This window comes from Apodemus sylvaticus, chromosome 1, assembly GCF_947179515.1.
Source record: "Apodemus sylvaticus chromosome 1, mApoSyl1.1, whole genome shotgun sequence".
Taxonomy (NCBI): Eukaryota; Metazoa; Chordata; class Mammalia; order Rodentia; family Muridae; genus Apodemus; species Apodemus sylvaticus.
The window spans coordinates 190,254,946-190,265,575 of NC_067472.1; positions in this window are offsets into that span (position 1 = coordinate 190,254,946).

Consider the following 10,630-nt stretch of genomic DNA (forward strand, 5'->3'; position numbering starts at 1 on the left):
GCTCCCTTTACAGAAGTGTTACTACTCTGCTCCAGCTGCTGCAGAGGAATGTTTCCCCAGTGAATTTGTTACAGCTCTGCCCCTCAGGAAAACGGTTTCCCCAGCTCCCCAGATGTTAACATTTCCTCGAGGCTCCACCCCAGAGTTACCTAAATAGTCAGGTACCATCTTTTTGTTCTTCCTGTTCCCTAATGATCAACCACGTAATTATCTCACGATAAATAAATAGATAGAAAATGATGGAAAGTTTATGCAAGGTCCGGGGATACAAAAACTTAAGCTATGAGTATCTCAGAAAATATTTGGGAAATTGAGTGTCGTTGCATACCCACTAGGAGTAATTATCTAACTAAACAGCCATAAGTTGTTACTAGCTTTCAGGTTCATGGAGAGTTAGAAACCATGACTATGTTGTCCTTGTACAGATAAACCCAGTCACTATTTTACTTCCTGTCCTTGCACCTGTGGTGTATTTCCTTAGCTCCTTCTTTATGACCTTCAGTTAAACCCCTTGGGATGTGCTTTAGGTTTTAGATGTCTGTTACTCAGAATAATTAGATTTAATGAGCTAGTTCTGTTATAAAAGGGGCGAGAATGTCTTTGTCATCGCCATTCTGAAGCGGTGGTGACGGGCATGCTGGTTGTTTCTGCAAAACAAGCTTGCTTTGTTCTTGCATACTATCTGAATCTTCCTTCAGCAATATTAGAATCCTATCAACTTCATGTTTCTTCCCTGGATATGCCAGTGTTATATTAAGACTTCAACCCTTCGGCCATTAATCAATGGAGTTCTGATAAATTAGCCTAACTCAAAAAAAAAAAAAAACCAAAACAAAACAAAAAACAAAAACAGTCCACTGTATGACCCACCTTTCATAATCACAAGTTCAAGATTTTAAGTTTCCTTTGGTTGTCTTTTAACTATACACATAAAGTGTTTCTCATGCTAAATCTATACGATCAACTATCATATTCACAAGGTCAAAATTTTAAGTATTTTTATTGTCTTTTTAAATATAAACTTAAAAATGTTTCTCATTTATGTACATTCATTCTTCTGGATAGAGGGGGAAAGATCCTCTTGCCCCTTCTGCTCCACAAAAGGTTTTTCTCTTCCCTGAGCTCACCTTAAAGACTATTTGTGCTGTTAACACATTTATCTCTTCTGTAAACTTACAAAGATTCTTCTAAGCCTCAGGAAACCCACTCAGATTCACCTCTCATGGACCAATCTTGTTAAGCACCCCTGTCAATCAATACCCTAAGCCCTTCAACCTGGTGCATAATCCAGAGACTGGGATTCCTCCTGTTCCCTCGCTGCAACCACCGAGACCTACGGGTTCAAATGTACATCCAAAAAACAAAACAAAACAAAACAAAACAAAACAACAACAACAACAACAAAAAACCAACTGTTTTCTTCCTAAATGTACTTAACTTTATTTTTTGCCTCTAATACGTATATGTGTTTCAGCATCTTGCCAAGTCCAGGTGTTTGCTCAAAACTACATCCAGGACAGCTCCAGAGAAGCAGCCCACAGGTGATCTGGTCTGTTCTCACAGACACTTCTCTTGGGCCTGTACCTTCCTACCCACAGATGGTTCCACAGACCCTAAACCACAATGAAGCAGCCAGCTCTCTCAGGACTTGACCTGGAACCCAGTTTTCTTAGGTCCCCCAAAGATAAAACCATCACCCCCAAAACAGCAGGAAGGAGCTAAAGATTCCTGCCTCAGCATCACCTCTTCCTAGTTTCTCATTTTTTTTTTAATTAAACCAAAATGGAGGAATGTTAGCATTTCCTCAAGACTCTGCCCAACAATTACCTAGCAACAGCCAGGTAAAGCAACCAAGCTTGCTATAAAAGGACTGCTTGGCCTCTCTCTCTCTCTCTCTCTCTCTCTCTCTCTCTCTCCATTTGTGAGAGGCACGGCTGACATCTTGCCAAACTGAACAAAAGACACACGATAGCATGAGCCAGTCTGATTGTTTCCTAGAGAACTTGAACTTTGACATACCAAAGCTTACATGCCCATGGCGATGCACATCTGCAACCCTAGAGCTGGGAAGGTCAAGGCAGGACTGCCATGAGTTCTAGACCAGCCTGATATATCTAGAGAGTAGCAGAATAGTCTGGGCTACAGACTGAGACCTTGTAGCAGTGAAACAAGATCAAGGAAATGGGAAAGTGGAGTGAGTGAGAAGAGAAAGAGAAGAATGGAAGGGGAAGAGATGTAACAGGGAGCAACTGAGCAGAAGCACACACACATGCACACATGCACACATGGACCCATGCATACACACATGGACACATGCATACATGGACACATGCATACACACATGCACACATGCATACACACATGGACACATGTATACACACATGGACACATGTATACACACATGGACACATGCATACACACATGGACACATGCATAAACACATGGACACATGCGTACACACATGGACCCATGCATACATACATGCACACATGTGCACATGGACCCATGCATACACACATGCACACATGTGCACATGGACCCATGCATACACACATGGACCCATGCATACACACATGGACACATGCATACACACATGGATACATGCATACACACATGGACACATGCATATACACATGGACACATGCATACACACATGGACACATGCATACACACATGGACCCATGCATACACACATGGACACATGCATACACACATGGACACATGTATACACACATGGACACATGCTTATATATGCACATGTGCACACATATACACACATGTACCCACACATGTGCACACATGTACTTGTGTGCATGTGCGCACATTCACTTAAAAAACTAATTGGGATGAAAAAGAAAATATCTGGGATAAGGTGAAATGGAAAGACTGAAACAGAAGCTAGGTGTGGTGCGCATACAGGTGCTATCTAGCACTGGGTAGGCTGAGGCAGGAGGATTATGAGTTCAAGGCCAGGGTGAACTACATGTTGGGAGCATCAAAAGAAAAGGAGAGAGGCGAGGGAAACAGAGGGAGATGGAGGGAAGGAGGTGGGGAGGGGAGAGGGAGGGAGAAAGAGAGATTCAACAAACAGGATGGAGTTAACGGGGTGAACAGACAGGTTTGTAAATGAACTAGATAACAAAGGAAATTCAACAGAATTGAAAAGAATCTTGTGAGAGCAGTGTACGTGTGTGTATGTGTGAATGCATGTGTGTACCTGTGTCGGTGTGTGTGTGTTCATGTTTGTGCATGAGTGTGTACGTATGTGACTGGCCAGCAAGCCTCAGAGCTGCACCGGATTTGACCTCCCCAGCACATGTCGTCATGCTCAGCTCTTACGTGGGTTAGGCCTGAGCTGCCTTCTCAGTCCCCACAATTGAGGTTCTTAAAGAAAAACCCTGTTGGGCATTTGTCCCACAGACTCCTCACAGAGGACGAAAAGCACAGCTCTATCTACCAGAGATGGCATGACATGACAACACACAGCATACTCAGATACCTCATAATTTAACTCTTCGTTTTCGCCTGGTCCTGGGGGGACCAGTGGCTGCTTGGGGATTTGGGGCAATGGCTTCCTGGGGGGCTTCAGGAGCTGTGGAAGGTGGTTTCTTCTGCAAGTAAATCAAGAAGCCAAGTGAAACCCATAGTCAAGATGGACCAGAGGATGTCAAGCTACACTCCTCAGAGACACAGAGAAGCCAGGCAGTAGTGACTCATCCTTTAATGCACTTGGGAGGCCAGGGCAGGTGGATCTCTGTGAGTTTGAGGCCAACCTGGTCTACGTAGTGAGTTCCAGGACAGCCAGGGCTACATGAGAGACAGAACTTGTGAGAAAAGAAAAGGGGGAAGTGCACTCAGCTCAGAGTTCTACAAAGAACCCCAAATGGAAGAGCAACTATAACCCCCCAACTCATTGCTCCCCCCTCCTTCCCTCCCTCCCTCCCTCCCTCCATCCTTCTCTCTCGCTCATCATGCTCCTGGCCAGTGCCACTTCACTGCAACCCAGCCCCAAGGCCTGCTGGAAGGAGCAACACTGCACCAAGATCCTTGAATGAGATATGGATCCCTGTGTGGCCTTGGGCCATGACCTCCCCATCCCTAGAACTGCCCTGCAGTGAGAAAGGTTTAGACGGAATCAACTCTCAGCCGTAATGATCATAAAATCCTCTGATCACATTTCCTACACAGTTTCTTTAACTAGATGCAGCAGGTCCAACCTACCTCATAGCACTGCTCTGGGGAGACACATGGTGGCAGTGGCAGCATCTGGGGAAAATGGGTAGGGAAGTGACTGTGGGCGTGGCTCAGTGGTAGAGCCCCTGCCTAGAACCCCCCAGTGAGGGGCTGGGGGCATGACTCAGTGGTAAAAGTTAGGTCTAGCATGCTTAAGGCTGGGTTCAATCCCTAGCAATGCGCGTGCGCGCGCGCGCGCGCGCGCGCGCGCACACACACACACACACACACACACACACACAGATATATAAATAGAGTGAGGGATGGATAGAAAGGGGGAGGAGTGGCAATGGCAGCCTCTCATCCTAAGAGGTAGGAACACCCTGCTGGACTGGGGAAGGTCCAGACATAAAGTATGGGAGCAGTGGCAGTATCCTAGGACCTCACCCACCTTCCTGCCTCCGGCCTCCCCTTCGGGATTCTGCGTGCTGTCGTGCACAGTCTTTGGTTTGTCTAGAAAAAGCAAACCACACCCCAGAGCAAAAGTTAGGTTGAGATATAAGGACAGGGTGCTGCATTTCCAGAACATTCCCTCATCCTCGGGGCTTTCTTCCCATCGTGTCTCCGGTGAGACAGAGCATTTAGTGATGCAGAGGAGCCACGGCGTGGTCATGAGCTGTGGGTGGCCTGCCAGGGCCTCACTCCTTCTCCTTCGTGAAACTGTCTGTCCTCTGTAAAATGGAGCTGGGACCCAGGCGTGTGGCTAATGGCCTGTAGTCCTAGCTGCGCTGGAGACCGAGGCAGAAGGCTATAGTTTAAATGCTTTCTGGGCTACCACACCAAGTTCAAGGCTACATGGACATCCTAAAAGACCCTGTCTCAAGATGAAAAGTAAAATATTATTTATTTATTTATTTATTTATTTATTTATTTATTTATTTTAGTTTCTTAGATATGGTTTCTCTGTGTATCCCTGGCTGTCGTGGAATTTGCTCTGTAGCCCAGAGTGGCCTCAGTCTCACAAAGATCCACCTGCCTCTGCCTCCTGAGATTAAAGGTGTGCATCACCACCATCCTGCAAAAAGTAAATTTTTTTTAAATGAAAAAGTAGCCAGGCATAGTGACACACGTCTTTAATCCCAGCACCGGGGAAGCAGATTCAGGTGGATCTCTCTGTGTTCGAGGCAAGCCTGGTCTACAGAGTGAGTTCCAAGACATCCAGGGCTACACAGAAAACATTGTATTGAAAGAAAATGTGAATTGTTTTTTTAATATTTTTATTTTCTATATTCTTTGTTTACATTCCAAATGATTTTCCGGTTCACAGATACCCCCTCCCCATATGTCCCATAAACCTTCTATCCATCTATTCTCCAATCACCTCCCTCCTTTTTCTCTGTCCTTATATTCTTTTCCAATGCTAGATCAATCCTTTCCAGGATCAGGACCCTCTTCATACTTCTTCATTGGAGTCATTTGTTATGTGATTTTTGCCTTGAGTATTCAGGGCTTCTGGGCTAATTAATATCCACTTATCAGAGATTGCATTCCATGTGTATTCTTTTGTGATTGCGCTACCTCACTTAGGATGATATTTTCCAGATCAAACCATTTGCCTAAAAATTTTGTGAATTCCTTGTTTCTAATTGCTGAGTAGTATTTCATTGTGTAAATATACCACATTTTCTGTATCCATTCCTCCTTTGAGGGACATCTGGGTTCTTTCCAGCTCCTGGCTATTATAAATAAGGCTGCTATGAACATAATGGAGCATGTGTCTTTATTGCATGCTGGGGAATCCTTTGGGTATATGCCCAGGAGAGGTATAGCAGGGTCCTCCGGAAGTGTCATGTCCAGTTTTCTGAGGAACCAACAGACTGATTTCCAAAGTGGTTGTACCATCTTACAGCTCCACCAGCAGTGGAGGAGTGTTCCTTTTTCTCCACATCCTCGCCAACACCTGCTGTCTCCTGAGTTTTTGACCTTAGCCATTCTGACTGGAGTAAGGTGAAATCTCAGAAACCCTGAATTGTAATCAAGGGTATTTTTGCGTGTAGTAGCCTGGGATGGCATTTTTTCTCTTATGCTCTGTATGACATCTGCCCAAGATCATCTGGCTGTTAGACTTCTGTTGAAAAGTCTGGTGAAATTCTGGTAGGTATGCCTTTATGTTACTTGACCTTTTTCCTTTACTGCTTTCAGTATTCTTTCTTTGTTCTGTGCATTTGTTGTTTTGATTATTATGTGACCAGAAGAATTTCTTTCCTGGTCCCACTTGTTTGGTGTTCTGTAGGTCTCTTGTCTGTTTATACACATCTCTTTCTTTAGGCTAGGGAAGTATTCTTCTATAATTATGTTGAAGATGTTTGCTGGCCTTTTGAGTTTGGAATCTTTACTCTCTTCTATACTGATTAGTCTTTTCATTGTGTCCTGAATTTCTTGAATATTTTGAGGTACAAGCTTTTTGCTTTTTGTATTTTTTTTTACTATTGTGTCAATGTCTTTTAGGCTATCTTCTATGCCTGATTCTCTCTTCTGTCTTTTGTATTCTGTTGGCGATGCTTGTATTTGTGACTCCTGATTTCTTTCCCATGGTTTTCATTTTCATGTTTGTCTCCCTTTGTACTTTAATGTTTCTATTTCAATTTTTAGATCCTGGGTGGTTTTTTTCAATTCCTTTGCCTATTTGATTCTGTTTTCATACATTTCTTAAGAGATTTGTTTATTTCCTCTTTAAGGGGTTCTACTTGTTTACCTGTGTTCTTCTGTATTTCTTTATGTGCGTTATCTATGATCTTCTTAAAGTCCTCTATCATATTCATGAGATGGCATTTTAGATCTGAATCTTGCTTTGCAGGTGTATTGGAGTAACCAGGACTTGGTGTGGTGGAAGAACTGGGTTCTGATATTTTCAAGTAGCATTGTTGTTGTTGTTTTTTTTTTTTTTTTTTTTTTTTTTTTTTTTGCTTCTCTTGCCCTTGCCTCTCACCATCTGGTTATCTCTAGTGTTAACTGCTCTTGCTGTCTCTGACTGGAGCCTGGCCCTTCTGTGATCCTGGTTGTGTCAGAACTCCTGGGAGTCCAGCTGTCTCTGTGATCCTGTGATCCTGTGATCCTGAGATCCTAGTTGTGGCAAATCTCCTGGGAGTCAAGCTGCCTCTGGGATCCTGAGATTCTGCTGGGTCAGAGCTCCTGGGAGTCAAGCTTCCTCTGGGTGTTGCAGGGGTGGGTGGGGAGCCATATCCCTGGGTCTGCTCAGGGAACAGTAGCAAGCTGGAAGTAATATGTGTGTCTGGTTGGGAGGGGGTTTGTGTTTCCTGATTCCTGTGTGTGTGGGTCCCAGTTACATGGGGTGCTGGGGAAGATGATTTACCCTCAACTGTGATCCTAGGCATTTCAGAGCAGAGAATTAGGCCCTGCCAACCTGCAGAGGGCATTGCTACCCACAGATGACATGCACTCTGTGCCACCCCACCAAAATCACAACATGAATTGGCAACATGGGAGGGAAAAAGAACCAGAACTTCCCAGGCCCTGCTTTTTTCTTAAAAATACTTTAAAAGGAAAATTTGTTTGTACTTTTATTTACATTTTGTATTTTTGTACATATTGTTGGGGGGGGGTTAGCCATTTTTAAAGATAACGGGTTGCCAATCCAGCCTTCAGAATGTTTTCTGTCCTACTTCAGACTTCATTTGTGGTGTGACCATGTTCATTATAATCTCAAAGGAGAAAAAAAACCTTGTAAAAAACACAAAATCAACAGCAAAGAGCAATTTTATTCTGAGCATTCCAGTAACTTTTTTGGAGTATGTTCCTACCTATACTATAAGTAGTTGGTTTGTATGAGATGGTTAAAAAGGCAAAAGATAAAAAGTTCTTTATCCTTTTTTTGTCTATGAAGTTGCTGTTTATTTTTTGGACTGTTTGATGTATGTGTGAAACAATGTCCAGCAATAAACTGGAATTTTATTTTACTGAGTTGTTCTAAAAAAGAAAGAAACAAAGAACAGACTGCCCAGTGATATCAACTAAGCATGGCGTAACATGATGCACTAAGACTAGGCACAAAACAGTCCTCCATAGCTGGTGGTCTTGCAAACATTTACAACCACTCTGGAAATCAATCTGGTGGTTCCTCAGACAATTTGAAATGGTTATACATGAAGACCAAGATATACCACTCCTGGGCATATACCCAAAAGATGCTGCACCTCACCCCAAGGATACATGCTCCATTATGTTTAAAGTAGCCTTATTCATATTAGTCAGCAACAGAAAACAACCCAGATGTCCCCCAACTAAAGAACGGATACAGAAAATGTGGTTCATTTATATAATGGAATACTATTCAGTTACTAAAAACATAGACAGCATGAATTTTGTAGGCAAATAGATGGAACTAGAAAATATCATCATGAATGAGGTAACCCAGACCCCAAAAGGACATGCATGTTATGTTCTCATTGATAAGTGGATATTAGCCAAAAAGTACAGAATCCTCCTGATATACCCCATAGACACTCAGAAGTTAAACAAGGGGGGAGCCCAAGTGAAGATGCTTGAATTCCTAATCGATAGAGATATGATCATGGGAGGCAGTGAGGGAGGAGATCTGGGTGAGAGAAGGGATCTTGAGGCAGAGGAATACAGGGGGCCAGGGTCAGGTATGGGAGGAGACAGGAGTGAAGCTCAGAAGGCCAGAACAATGAATGGAAGTATGCAGCTGCCAGGAGTGGGTAGTGCATCATGGGGGAAACTCTAGAAAGTCTCAGAGACCTGGCATGGGGGAGGCTCCCAGGACTCAATGTGGGTGATCTTAGCCAAAATGCCCAACAGTGGGGAGATGGAATCTGAGGAGACCACCCCAGGTAGATAGACGGAGCCTCCAGTGGTGGGTTGGTATATTGACTGAGCTTCAAAAATTTCAACCCAATATTGTTCCTGTCTAAAAGAAATGCAGGGGCAAAAATGGAGCAGGGACTGAACCAGTGGCTGAGCAGTGACCAGCCCAACTTGGGATCCATCCTATGAGCAAGCAGCAAACCATGACACTACTACAGACACTATGCTGTGCTTGCAGATAGGAGAAATCTAGCATGGATTTCTCTGAGAGGCTCTACCAGCAGCTGACTGAGATGGATGCAGATACAAATAACTGAACATTGAACTGAGGTCTGGGATGCAAGAGTTAGGGAAAGGATTGAAGGAACTGAAGGGGCTGGTGACCCCATAGGAAGACCAAAAGTGTCAGCTAGTGTGAACCCCTGGGAGTTACCAGAGACTAAGCCACCAACCAAAGAGCATCCATGAGCTGGTCCATGGCCCCTGCCACATATGTAGAGATTCTCCACTGTATGATGATCCTGTGTATCCAAGGTTGAGGTTGTGGACATAGAAGGTAGAGAAAAACAAATTACATGAGGATGATCAATGTTATAACCTAAGCTCCATGACTGGGAATTCTCCTTACTGACAATTGTGCATACTACACAATAGATTAGGATCACAAACACACGTGGAGCCAGAATACCCGATTCCCCCAAATCTCAGTGATGCTGAGCCTGTGCCAAGTTGGTTCCCTACTGAATATATCTGACCAGGATGCCCAGAGGAACACTGGGGTCTGACCATTCAGAGGAAAATGTGGATGCATCATGGCAACTATATTGTCCAGAAATAGAGAAATCCACAGAGCCTAAGGTGAAGTTGGCACAATACTGTCCTGTGACTGACTGACGGAGAGCTGTGGGAGGTCAATTCTACCCTTTCTGGATAGAGCAACTCTGTCATACTGTTCTCAGAGGAACACAGGAGTGTCTGGTTCCCACAGGAGTGTTCTGTCTGGGCCAGGACTGGGCCTTGCTGGTTCAGCAGGAAGGGCTTCTTTGATAACTCTGAACAATGATAGATAGCAAGTCATCCAGCTGGATCTTGCAATACATTCCACCTCTCATCCTGCTACGACTATGGCCTGACCTCTAATGCTTTGGGCCTTAGTAGTCAGACCTTCAGCCACTCATTTCCCAGAAACCTCCTGGCGGTGGCAAGGCTAATAAAAATGTTTTGAGGTATCAAAATACAATTAAATAAAAGACAAGATTTCCTCACCTGAAACATGTATCTCCAGAGGGTTACTGGCCTTTGACTACACCTGTGGAATACTTGCATTGTATCTATAACATCCAACGGGCCCCTTCTTATCATGGTGGACACCTAGGAGAGGAAGAGGCAGGCTGTTAAATGAGGAAAAGTCCTCATTGCCTTCAGCAGATGGGTGAACAACTTTGCAACAGTATTTCTGGTGGAAAAATGGCAAGGATTATGACCATTAGTGAACTGTCACCTGCCACCACCAGCTCCAGGTTGTGACTTGGCTCTGTCTACTCATCAAAGTTGTAAGAGTAACAGTTATATTTTCTTGCATTATGTCTTGTCAAAGAAGGGATGGTGGATT